Raw genomic sequence first — 13,400 nt, 5'->3', positions numbered from 1 at the left:
CTTTGATCAAGAGTGATTTGGAACACTCTTTCATATGAATGGAAGTCGTTTCACTTTCATCATCTGAAAATTTTCTGTTCCTATCCTTTGACCATTTATCAATTGGGGAATGGTTTGATTTCTTATAAATTAGAGTCCGTTCTCTATATATTTTGGAAATGAGACCTTTATCAAAATCTTCATCTGTAAACATATTTTCCCAATTTGTTACTTCCCTTCTAATCTTGTTTGCATTAGTTTTTTTTTGTTTTGTTTTTGTTTTGTTTTTTTTGTACAAAAGTTTTTTAATTTCATGTAATCAAAATCTTCTATTTTGTGATCAATAATGATCTCTAGTTCTCCATTGGTCCTAAATTCCTTCCTTTTCCACAAGTCTGAGAGGTAAACTATCCTATATTCCTCTAATCTATTTATGATCTCATTCTTTATGCATAAATCATGGACTCATTTTGATCTTACCTTGGTATATGGTGTTAAGTGTGAGTCCATATCTAATTTCTGCCATACTAATTTCCATTTTTCCCAACAGCTTTTTTCAAATAATGAATTCTTATCCCAAAAGTTGGTATCTTTGGGTTTGTCAAACTCTAGATTGCTATAGTTGTACACTATTTTGTCCTGTGAACCTAAGGTGTTCCAATGATCCACTAATCTATTTCTTAGCCAATAGCAAATTATTCCCTTAATCTGTTTCACGACTTTTATTGCCGAGGCTAGCATTTCTAATACATTATTGAATAGTAATGGTGATAGTGGGCAACCTTGTTTCACTTCTGATCTTACTGGGAAAGGTTCCAGGTTATCCCCATTACATATGATGCTTACTGATAGTTTTAAATATATGCTCCTGACTATTTTAAAGAGTAGTCCATTTATTCCTATACCCTCAAGTGTTTTTAATAGGAATGGATGTTGTCTTTGGGGGATAAAGAAATATTTGATCCTGATTATTCTAAGGAATAGTCCATTTATTCCTATACTCTCAAGTGTTTTTTAGTAGGAATGGATGTTGTATTTTATCAAATGTTTTTTCTGCATCTCCTGACAAAGTCATATGGTTTTTATTAATTTGATTATTAATATGGTTAATTATACTAATAGTTATCCTAATATTAAACCAGCCTTGTATTGCTCGTGTGAATCCTACTTGATCATAGTGTATTATCCTGCGGATGATTTTCTGAAGTCTTTTTGCTAATATCTTATTTAAGATTTTAGCATCAATATTCATTAAGGAGATTGGTCTATTGTTTTCTTTCTGTTTTCAACCTTCCTTCATCCCCTCTTTTCCCAAATAGTTTATATAACATTGGGCTAATTGTTCTTTAAATGTTTGGTAGAAGTCACATGACAAAAACTGCTGAGAAAACTGGAAATTAGTATGGCAGAAACTAGGCATGGACCCACATTGAACACCCCATACTAAGATAAGAACAAAATGGGTCCGAGATTTAGGCATAAAGAACGAAATCATAAATAAAATGGAGGAACATGGGATGGTTTCCCTCTCGGACTTGTGGAGGAGGAAAGAGTTGTTGTCCAAGGGAGAACTAGAGACCAGTATTGATCACAAAATAGAAAATTTTGATGACGCCAAATTAAAAAGTTGCTGCACAAGCAAAACTAATGCCAACAAGATTAGAAGGGAAGTAACAAATTGGGTAAACATTTTTACAGTTAAAGGTTCTGATAAAGGGCTCATCTCCAAATTATACAGAAAATTGACTTGACTTTATAGGAAATCAAGCCATTCTCCAATTGATAAATGGTCAAAGGATATGAACAGACAATTTTCAGATGATGAAATTAAAACTATTTCCACTCATATGAAAGAGTGTTCCAAACCACGATTGGTCAGAGAAATGCAAATTAAGACAACTCTGAGATATCATTGGACACCTGTCAGATTGGCTAAGATGACAGGAACTAATAACGATGAACGTTGGAGGGGCTGTGGGAAAACTGGGACACTGATGCATTGTCGGTGGAGTTGTGAAAGAATCCAACCATTCTGGAGAGCAATGTGGAATTATGCCCCAAAAGTTATCACAATGTGCATACCCTTTGACCCAGCAGTGCTACTACTGGGCTTATATCCCAAGGATATACTAAAGAAGGGAAAGGTGTGCCAAAATGTTTCTGGCAGCCCTTGTCATAGTGGCTAAACCTGGAAAATGAATGGATGTCCATCAATTGGAGAATGGTTGGGTAAATTATGGTATATGAATGTTATGGAATATTATTGTTCTGTAAGAAATGACCAACTGGAGGAATACGGAGAGGCTTGGAGAGACTTATATCAACTGATGCTGAGTGAAACGAGTAAAACGAGGGGATCATTATAAACTTCAACAATGATACTGAATGAGGATGTATTCTGATGGAAGTGGATATCTTCAACATAGAGAAGAGCTGATCCAATTCCAATTGGTCAATGATGGACAGAATCAGCTACACCCAGAGAAGGGACACTGGGAAATGAGTGTAAACTAGGAGCATTGGTTTTTGGTTTGGTTTGGTCTGGTTTGGTTTGGTTTCTCTTCCCAGATTATTTATACCTTGAGAATACAATCCTTCCTTTGCAACAACAACAGAATGGGGTTCTGCACATATATATTGTACCTAGGATATACTATAAGATATTTAAGATGTATGGGAATGCCTGCCATCTAGGGGAGAGGGTGGAGGGAAGGAGGGGGAAACCCGGAAGAAAAGGTAGGACAGGGGATAAGGTTGTAAAAAAAAAATTACCTATGCATATGTACTGTCAAAAATGTTATACTTATAAAAACTTAAGAAACAAAAAAGAAGATGAAGATCTTCTTGATCTTGAAAAAAAAATAAATAAACCCATATTCTGGCTGGGCACTTAGGGTAAGGGGAATAGAGAGATTAGCATAATGGCTCCTTCCCTCGAGGAACTTGCATCTAATAGGAGAAATAAGCCTGAATAGGACAACTTGTTGGGAATAGGGTGAAGAGAATTCCTATTCTGGTAACAGTATGACTTAATGCCCTATAAGAACCCTTGTACTGAGATCTGGGGATTTTGTAAAGTTCAGATCATCTCATACATGCCATTTTTGACAAGTGGATGCCACTCATCAATTCAACGTGTATATACTAAGGACATACTTGTGTGCTAAGATTTGGCAACCCAAATTGAACATTTATCAAAAGTCTTCTAGCATCACATAGCATCACAAAGTTCTTTAAGCCCGGAGGGAATTGGAACAGCAAACAGCAGTGAAGCAAACTGCCTCTTTATTGGCACTTCATTGTGGAGCTAGCACATTTCCTTTTCTGTTCAGTTAGCCTAGTCCAAGATATGTCTTGTGAGAAAACTTTACTCAGTCAAGGGAATTGGGGGAAATCTCATTGCATTGTCTGAATCTAGACCTGCATGATCAGGAAACTAGATTATTAAGCCTAGACCTTAACTGAAAAGGTCGGTTATGTTGACCAGGGAACCTGGCCCATCACAGATTTATGCAAGGACTTTTCTCACATGGGTTCATCTTCATCAACCGGTATGTTTTATCTGAAAACTGGCCCCAATCTGGTCAGTCAGTTATCATTTCCATGTTTTTTGACTGTTCACAAACACTTGGAAGGGAGGAAGAGGACATCTCTTTTTCTGATTTTAGGGAATTGTATTTGTTAAATATCCCCCCCACAAATTGGAACATCCTTACTCTTTACTCCAATTAGAAATCTGATTGCCTAATTTTGTATCCTGGTTAAGTGTTTAGTTTTTTTTTTTTATTAATTCATCTTATTTGATTAATTGTTTTTAATCTGTCTCACTCTGTATTCAGGATCTATGGGCTGACTGATCAGTGGGGGATCCACTGACCTATTTATCATGCCTCATTTTATTTGGCTAATAAATCATACAGCTCAGCTTGACCCCTCAGCTATTTAATTAGCTTTCATAGACAGTTAAACATTTTCAGGTGTGGCCCACAATTACGACTGTCTGTTCCCTTCCTTTGAAGCACAGAAGAAAATATTGGCCAAAAATCATTTTATAATAGCAAAGAATTAGAAATTGAGGGGATGCCCTTTAGTTGCGGAATGGCTGAACAAGATGTAGTATAGGGTTGTGACAGAATACTATAGTGCTAGAAGAAATGACAAACACATTAGTTTGCAGATAACTTGGAAAGACTTCTATGACCTCATACAAAGTGAAGTGACTAAATTCAAGAGATCATTGTACACAGTAACAGCAATATCATGAAAAAAGATCAGCTGGAAAAGATTTAGCTATTCTTGAAGAAAATTGTTTTTGTACATTTTGTAACATTCCTTTAAAAAAATGGAGTCGTAATTCTCTTCCTCTTTCTAAACCCTCCCCCACCTGTTGTGTTATCGATTATATATGTAACGTCATAGAATACCTATTAACCGTGTTGCCTCCCCCCAAAAGAAAAGGCAAGTATAATAATAAAGTAAAACTAAACATACTTTAATCTTCACTCAGAGGTGGATAACATTTTCCTGAGGGGATCTTCATAGTCCTCTTTGATCATTGGATTGATTAGGGATCAATGATAAAAATGATTTTAAAAAAAGATTATCTATTTCTTTCATTGTTGACCATTCTGGCAATAATGCTTACTATGGATAATTTCTTCAGGTTCTGCTCATTTCATTTTTCCTTCCTTCATATCAGAGTGATTCATACAATGAGCGCTATCTCCTCCCTCTATTTCCCGTTAGGTTCCTTCCTGGGGGCTAAGTCAGTACTTAACAGTTCTCTAGCTCAGAGTTGACACCTTTAGTTGCCACCTCTAAAGGAGTTGACACCTTCGCAAGAGCTTGCTGATTGGTCTGTAAGCCCATTCTCCGGGAGTATTTAAGGAGCCAGGATTCCGGAAGAAGGGAATTGCAGATTCTGCGGTGGAGCTGACTGGGGACGCTTGGACAAGAGAAGATTCGCAAGAACGGAAGGAAAAGCAGAGAAAAATCCTCCTCCCAGAGAAGGCTTATAATTGAGAGCAGACAGGACACTCCAATTTAGCGCCCAACGCGGGGAGCTGTGCTGGAGGCAGCAGCAGCAGCAGAGGCAGCAGCAGCAGCAGCAGCAGCAGCAGCAGCAGCAGCAGCAGCAGCAACAGCGGCCTCAGAAGCAGCGGCAGCAGCAGCACTAGCAGAAGCGGCAGCGGCAGCAGCAGCCTCCTGAGGAGCTTAACATGGCGACGGGGGGGCCGGCGGCGGGGGGGTCTGCGCGAGCAGCGGCGCTACGGCTTATCTGGCGGGAGCCTGGGCCAGGACAATCTCACCGTGGTGCACGTGAAGCTCACGGACACGGCGATCCGGGCGCTGGAGACCTACCAGAGCCACAAGCATGGAACTCCTTCCAGACCTTCCATTCAGTTCCAGGGATTCGAGGGGCTGCTCAGAATTCCCAAAAAGGATCGTCCAAAGGAAGTGCAGAACTTTAGCTTCTCCCTGTCAACCCCTGGCAAAGATCACCCTCAGGAAAGCTTTGAGTGCGTCCGCCAAACTGTCTCCACTTCTGGGGCCTCACAGCTCCACTGCCTGGGAGTTATTCAAGATCAAGTTACAGTCAGGGCAACAAAGGACTCCTCTCAAGTGCCAAGAGAAGGCAGGAGGCAGGCAGAAGAGGAATCCCGGAACCCAGGGACAAACGTTAGCAAAGCCGGCGGACCCATTGCAGGAAGAAGAGAAGAAATTGGGAAAGCGCCTCCAGCTGGGCCACAGGCAGCCCCCGAGAGAAAAAGGGCAGCTCCTATTGAGCCTGCACCTACCCTCCGGAAGACCCAGCTGAAGGACAGTGTTTCTGGGCGGCCCTACAGAGCCAGGGTGATTCACCTCCTGGCCCTGAAGACTTACAAGAAACCAGAACTCTTGGCTCGATTACAGAGAGATGGCGTTTCTCCAAAAGACAAGGACTCCCTCGGAGCCATCCTTCAACAGGTGGCCAAGCTGAATCCCAAGGACCTCTCTTATTCCTTAAAGGATTCTGTATTTCAAGAGCTCCAAAATGATTGGCCGGGATACAATGAGACAGAGAGAGAGTCCCTGGAGTTAGTGCTATCGAGAAAATTGAATCCATCTCCCCAGAATGACTCGAGCACCAGCGCTTCAGAAGCTCCTCAACGTTCTAGGAAAGAGGCTGCGCCTTCTGCTTCTCAGAAACGCCTCTTGGATTCAGATTTCATAGATCCTTTAAGGAATAAAAAACCTCGGATATCTCACCTGACAAATAGAGCTCATCCAACATGCAACGGTCATTTGAATTCTACCCTTCAAAAAAATGCTGGGGCTCCACCCCCACCCCCATCACCTCCTCCCTCTCCTCCTCCTCCTCCTCCTCCTCCTCCTCCTCCTCCTCCTCCAACTGCTGCCAGCCCAACTCCACCACCTCTTCCTTCAACCCACCTTCCAGTTTCAAATCCTCCTCAGACTGCAAAGTCTAGCTCCAAGTCCCCTAGCACTCCAGAAGGCAGGGGGACTCAAGATCTACCTATGGACAGCTGTAGTCCAAATGGTAGCATCTTTGAGCGCCAGCAGGACAAAGATACCTCTAGGACTTCTTTGGAAATCCCACCCCCTGATTCAATCCTGTCGAAGGGTGCAAAGCCCATGGAAGACAAGCATTCAATGGCACATAAAAAATCTAAAGAAAAATCTAAAAAACATAAGGAAAAGGACCCAATTCAAAAACAGCCCATTGAGGAAAAGGGGAAAGACCTTAAGACGAAAGAGGAAATTGCCAAGCTAAATAGCTCTAGTCTGGATTCAAATGACGGAGTTAAAGAGGTTGGCCCTACCTCCACTGACCCTTCATCAACTATTGAACTGCCAGATTACTTAATAAAATATATTGCTATTGGCTCACATGAGCAACGCCAGAATTATACAGATGACTTCAATACAGAGTATGATGAGTATAGAACTTTGCATGCCAGAATGGAGACGGTGGCCACAAGGTTTAGGAAACTTGATGCAAAACGTCAGCGTCTTTCTCCAGGCTCCAAAGAGTATCAGACTCTTCATGAAGAGGTCTTAAAAGAATATCAGAAGCTCAATCAGGCTAGTCCCAATTACCATGAAGAAAAATCCAGATGTGATTATCTTCATAACAAGTTGGCTCACATCAAAAGACTAATAGGTGAATTCGACCAACAGCACTAGACCTCTGCTTAGACCAGAAGATGTGAATAAACTTAAGCTTATTTATTTAAAATTTCAAATGAATTGCTGGAAGATTCTAAAATATTGAAACTTGGCCATTTGAAAATTTCACTATTAGCAAACTTTGGGTTACGTTTTTTTTTTTTTATTTTGTAATTTTTTTACCACAATATTTCTTGTATTCTTTTTTTCCAAATTTCCCCCTCTCTCCCTCTACTCCCTCCCCTAGATGACAGGCAATCCCACACATGTTAAATGTGTTAACAGCATATCCTAGATACAATATATGTGTGGAAAACCAAACTTCTTCTTGCACAGTAAGAATTGTATTCTGAAGGAACAAGTAACCTGGGTGGAAAGACAATAGTGCAAACAGTTTACACTCAACTCCCAGTGTTCTTTCTCTGGGTGTAGCTGTTTCTGTCCATCATTGCTCAACTGGAACTGAATCAGATCTTCTCTTTGTTGAAGATATCCACTTCAATCAGAATATTTCTCCATACAGTAGTATTGCTGTAGTGTACAGTGATCTCCTGGTTCTGCTCATTTCACTCAGCATCAATTCATTGGAAGTCTTTCCAAGCCTCTCTATATTCACCCTGCTGGTCATTTCCTACAGAGCAATACTATTCCATAACATTCATATAGCATAATTCACCCAACTATTTTCCAATTGATGGGCATCCATTCAATTTCCATTTTCTACCCACTTCAAATAGGGCTGCCACAAACATTTTGGCACATACAGGTCCCTTTCCATTCTTTAGTATTTCTTTGGGATATAAGCCCAGTAGTAGGACTGCTCAATCAAAGGGTATATACACACTTTCATAACTTTTTGGGCATAGTTCCAAATTGCTTTCCAGAATGGCTGGATTCTTTCACAACTCCACCAGCAAGGCCTCAGTGTCCCAGTTTTCCCGCATTCCCTCCAACATTCATTATGATCTTTTCCTGTCATCTTAGCCAAAATGACAGAAGTGTAGTGGTATCTCAGAGTAGTCTTAATTGGTATTTCTTTGATCAAGAGTGATTTGGAACACTCTTTCATATGAATGGAAGTCGTTTCACTTTCATCATCTGAAAATTTTCTGTTCCTATCCTTTGACCATTTATCAATTGGGGAATGGTTTGATTTCTTATAAATTAGAGTCCGTTCTCTATATATTTTGGAAATGAGACCTTTATCAAAATCTTCATCTGTAAACATATTTTCCCAATTTGTTACTTCCCTTCTAATCTTGTTTGCATTAGTTTTTTTTTTTGTTTTGTTTTTGTTTTGTTTTTTTTGTACAAAAGTTTTTTAATTTCATGTAATCAAAATCTTCTATTTTGTGATCAATAATGATCTCTAGTTCTCCATTGGTCCTAAATTCCTTCCTTTTCCACAAGTCTGAGAGGTAAACTATCCTATATTCCTCTAATCTATTTATGATCTCATTCTTTATGCATAAATCATGGACTCATTTTGATCTTACCTTGGTATATGGTGTTAAGTGTGAGTCCATATCTAATTTCTGCCATACTAATTTCCATTTTTCCCAACAGCTTTTTTCAAATAATGAATTCTTATCCCAAAAGTTGGTATCTTTGGGTTTGTCAAACTCTAGATTGCTATAGTTGTACACTATTTTGTCCTGTGAACCTAAGGTGTTCCAATGATCCACTAATCTATTTCTTAGCCAATAGCAAATTATTCCCTTAATCTGTTTCACGACTTTTATTGCCGAGGCTAGCATTTCTAATACATTATTGAATAGTAATGGTGATAGTGGGCAACCTTGTTTCACTTCTGATCTTACTGGGAAAGGTTCCAGGTTATCCCCATTACATATGATGCTTACTGATAGTTTTAAATATATGCTCCTGACTATTTTAAAGAATAGTCCATTTATTCCTATACCCTCAAGTGTTTTTAATAGGAAAGGATGTTGTCTTTTGGGGATAAAGAAATATTTGATCCTGATTATTCTAAGGAATAGTCCATTTATTCCTATACTCTCAAGTGTTTTTTAGTAGGAATGGATGTTGTATTTTATCAAATGTTTTTTCTGCATCTCCTGACAAAGTCATATGGTTTTTATTAATTTGATTATTAATATGGTTAATTATACTAATAGTTATCCTAATATTAAACCAGCCCTGTATTCCTCGTGTGAATCCTACTTGATCATAGTGTATTATCCTGCGGATGATTTTCTGAAGTCTTTTTGCTAATATCTTATTTAAGATTTTAGCATCAATATTCATTAAGGAGATTGGTCTATTGTTTTCTTTCTGTTTTCAACCTTCCTTCATCCCCTCTTTTCCCAAATAGTTTATATAACATTGGGCTAATTGTTCTTTAAATGTTTGGTAGAAGTCACATGACAAAAACTGCTGAGAAAACTGGAAATTAGTATGGCAGAAACTAGGCATGGACCCACATTGAACACCCCATACTAAGATAAGAACAAAATGGGTCCGAGATTTAGGCATAAAGAACGAAATCATAAATAAAATGGAGGAACATGGGATGGTTTCCCTCTCGGACTTGTGGAGGAGGAAGGAGCTGTTGTCCAAGGGAGAACTAGAGACCAGTATTGATCACAAAATAGAAAATTTTGATGACGCCAAATTAAAAAGTTGCTGCACAAGCAAAACTAATGCCAACAAGATTAGAAGGGAAGTAACAAATTGGGTAAACATTTTTACAGTTAAAGGTTCTGATAAAGGGCTCATCTCCAAATTATACAGAGAATTGACTTGACTTTATAAGAAATCAAGCCATTCTCCAATTGATAAATGGTCAAAGGATATGAACAGACAATTTTCAGATGATGAAATTAAAACTATTTCCACTCATATGAAAGAGTGTTCCAAACCACGATTGGTCAGAGAAATGCAAATTAAGACAACTCTGAGATATCATTGGACACCTGTCAGATTGGCTAAGATGACAGGAACTAATAACGATGAACGTTGGAGGGGCTGTGGGAAAACTGGGACACTGATGCATTGTCGGTGGAGTTGTGAAAGAATCCAACCATTCTGGAGAGCAATGTGGAATTATGCCCAAAAAGTTATCACAATGTGCATACCCTTTGACCCAGCACTGCTACTACTGGGCTTATATCCCAAGGATATACTAAAGAAGGGAAAGGTGTGCCAAAATGTTTCTGGCAGCCCTTGTCATAGTGGCTAAACCTGGAAAATGAATGGATGTCCATCAATTGGAGAATGGTTGGGTAAATTATGGTATATGAATGTTATGGAATATTATTGTTCTGTAAGAAATGACCAACTGGAGGAATACGGAGAGGCTTGGAGAGACTTATATCAACTGATGCTGAGTGAAACGAGTAAAACGAGGGGATCATTATAAACTTCAACAATGATACTGAATGAGGATGTATTCTGATGGAAGTGGATATCTTCAACATAGAGAAGAGCTGATCCAATTCCAATTGGTCAATGATGGACAGAATCAGCTACACCCAGAGAAGGGACACTGGGAAATGAGTGTAAACTAGGAGCATTGGTTTTTGGTTTGGTTTGGTCTGGTTTGGTTTGGTTTCTCTTCCCAGATTATTTATACCTTGAGAATACAATCCTTCCTTTGCAACAACAACAGAATGGGGTTCTGCACATATATATTGTACCTAGGATATACTATAAGATATTTAAGATGTATGGGAATGCCTGCCATCTAGGGGAGAGGGTGGAGGGAAGGAGGGGGAAACCCGGAAGAAAAGGTAGGACAGGGGATAAGGTTGTAAAAAAAAAAAATTACCTATGCATATGTACTGTCAAAAATGTTATACTTATACAAACTTAAGAAACAAAAAAGAAGATGAAGATCTTCTTGATCTTGAAAAAAAAAAAATAAACCCATATTCTGGCTGGGCACTTAGGGTAAGGGGAATAGAGAGATTAGCATAATGGCTCCTTCCCTCGAGGAACTTGCATCTAATAGGAGAAATAAGCCTGAATAGGACAACTTGTTGGGAATAGGGTGAAGAGAATTCCTATTCTGGTAACAGTATGACTTAATGCCCTATAAGAACCCTTGTACTGAGATCTGGGGATTTTGTAAAGTTCAGATCATCTCATACATGCCATTTTTGACAAGTGGATGCCACTCATCAATTCAACGTGTATATACTAAGGACATACTTGTGTGCTAAGATTTGGCAACCCAAATTGAACATTTATCAAAAGTCTTCTAGCATCACATAGCATCACAAAGTTCTTTAAGCCCGGAGGGAATTGGAACAGCAAACAGCAGTGAAGCAAACTGCCTCTTTATTGGCACTTCATTGTGGAGCTAGCACATTTCCTTTTCTGTTCAGTTAGCCTAGTCCAAGATATGTCTTGTGAGAAAACTTTACTCAGTCAAGGGAATTGGGGGAAATCTCATTGCATTGTCTGAATCTAGACCTGCATGATCAGGAAACTAGATTATTAAGCCTAGACCTTAACTGAAAAGGTCGGTTATGTTGACCAGGGAACCTGGCCCATCACAGATTTATGCAAGGACTTTTCTCACATGGGTTCATCTTCATCAACCGGTATGTTTTATCTGAAAACTGGCCCCAATCTGGTCAGTTATCATTTCCATGGTTTTTGACTGTTCATAAACACTTGGAAGGGAGGAAGAGGACATCTCTTTTTCTTATTTTAGGGAATTGTATTTGTTTAATATCCCCCCCAAAAAATTTGGAACATCCTGAATCTTTACTCCAATTAGAAATCTGATTGCCTCATTTTGTATCCTGGTTAAGTGTTTATTTATTTTTTTTTATTAATTCATCTTATTTGATTAATTGTTTTTAATCTGTCTCACTCTGTATTCAGGATCTATGGGCTGACTGATCAGTGGGGGATCCACTGACCTATTTATCATGCCTCATTTTATTTGGCTAATCATACAGCTCAGCTTGACCCCTCAGCTATTTAATTAGCTTTCATAGACAGTTAAACATTTTCAGGTGTGGCCCACAATTACGACTGTCTGTTCTCTTCCTTTGAAGCACAGAAGAAAATATTGGCCAAAAATCATTTTATAATAGCAAAGAATTAGAAATTGAGGGGATGCCCTTTAGTTGGGGAATGGCTGAACAAGATGTAGTATAGGGTTGTGATAGAATACTATAGTGCTAGAAGAAATGACAAACACATTAGTTTGCAGATAACTTGGAAAGACTTCTATGACCTCATACAAAGTGAAGTGACTAAATTCAAGAGATCATTGTACACAGTAACAGCAATATCATGAAAAAAGATCAGCTGGAAAAGATTTAGCTATTCTTGAAGAAAATTGTTTTTGTACATTTTGTAACATTCCTTTAAAAAAATGGAGTCGTAATTCTCTTCCTCTTTCTAAACCCTCCCCCACCTGTTGTGTTATCGATTATATATGTAAGGTCATGGAATACCTATTAACCGTGTTGCCTCCCCCCAAAAGAAAAGGCAAGTATAATAATAAAGTAAAACTAAACATACTTTAATCTTCACTCAGAGGTGGATAACATTTTCCTGAGGGGATCTTCATAGTCCTCTTTGATCATTGGATTGATTAGGGATCAATGATAAAAATGATTTTAAAAAAAGATTATCTATTTCTTTCATTGTTGACCATTCTGGCAATAATGCTTACTATGGATAATTTCTTCAGGTTCTGCTCATTTCATTTTTCCTTCCTTCATATCAGAGTGATTCATACAATGAGCGCTATCTCCTCCCTCTATTTCCCGTTAGGTTCCTTCCTGGGGGCTAAGTCAGTACTTAACAGTTCTCTAGCTCAGAGTTGACACCTTTAGTTGCCACCTCTAAAGGAGTTGACACCTTCGCAAGAGCTTGCTGATTGGTCTGTAAGCCCATTCTCCGGGAGTATTTAAGGAGCCAGGATTCCGGAAGAAGGGAATTGCAGATTCTGCGGTGGAGCTGACTGGGGACGCTTGGACAAGAGAAGATTCGCAAGAACGGAAGGAAAAGCAGAGAAAAATCCTCCTCCCAGAGAAGGCTTATAATTGAGAGCAGACAGGACACTCCAATTTAGCGCCCAACGCGGGGAGCTGTGCTGGAGGCAGCAGCAGCAGCAGAGGCAGCAGCAGCAGCAGCAGCAGCGGCAGCAGCAGCAGCAGCAGCAGCAGCAGCAGCAGCAGCAGCAGCAGCACTAGCAGAAGCGGCAGCGGCAGCAGCAGCACTAGCAGAAGCGGCAGCGGCAGCAGCAGCCTCCTGAGGAGCTTAAC

The 13,400-nt window shown here is 39.4% G+C and overlaps 1 pseudogene; it reads left to right on the top strand.

The window, feature by feature from the left end:
• The first annotated feature begins 3,508 nt into the window (after positions 1-3,508).
• LOC141543824 (RNA polymerase II elongation factor ELL2 pseudogene) lies at positions 3,509-7,167 on the top strand (annotated as a pseudogene).
• Positions 7,168-13,400: the final 6,233 nt, after the last annotated feature.

This window comes from Sminthopsis crassicaudata, chromosome 5, assembly GCF_048593235.1.
Source record: "Sminthopsis crassicaudata isolate SCR6 chromosome 5, ASM4859323v1, whole genome shotgun sequence".
Taxonomy (NCBI): Eukaryota; Metazoa; Chordata; class Mammalia; order Dasyuromorphia; family Dasyuridae; genus Sminthopsis; species Sminthopsis crassicaudata.
The sequence above is the reverse complement of the archived record's forward strand: the minus strand, read 5'-3'. Positions and strand labels throughout refer to the sequence as shown.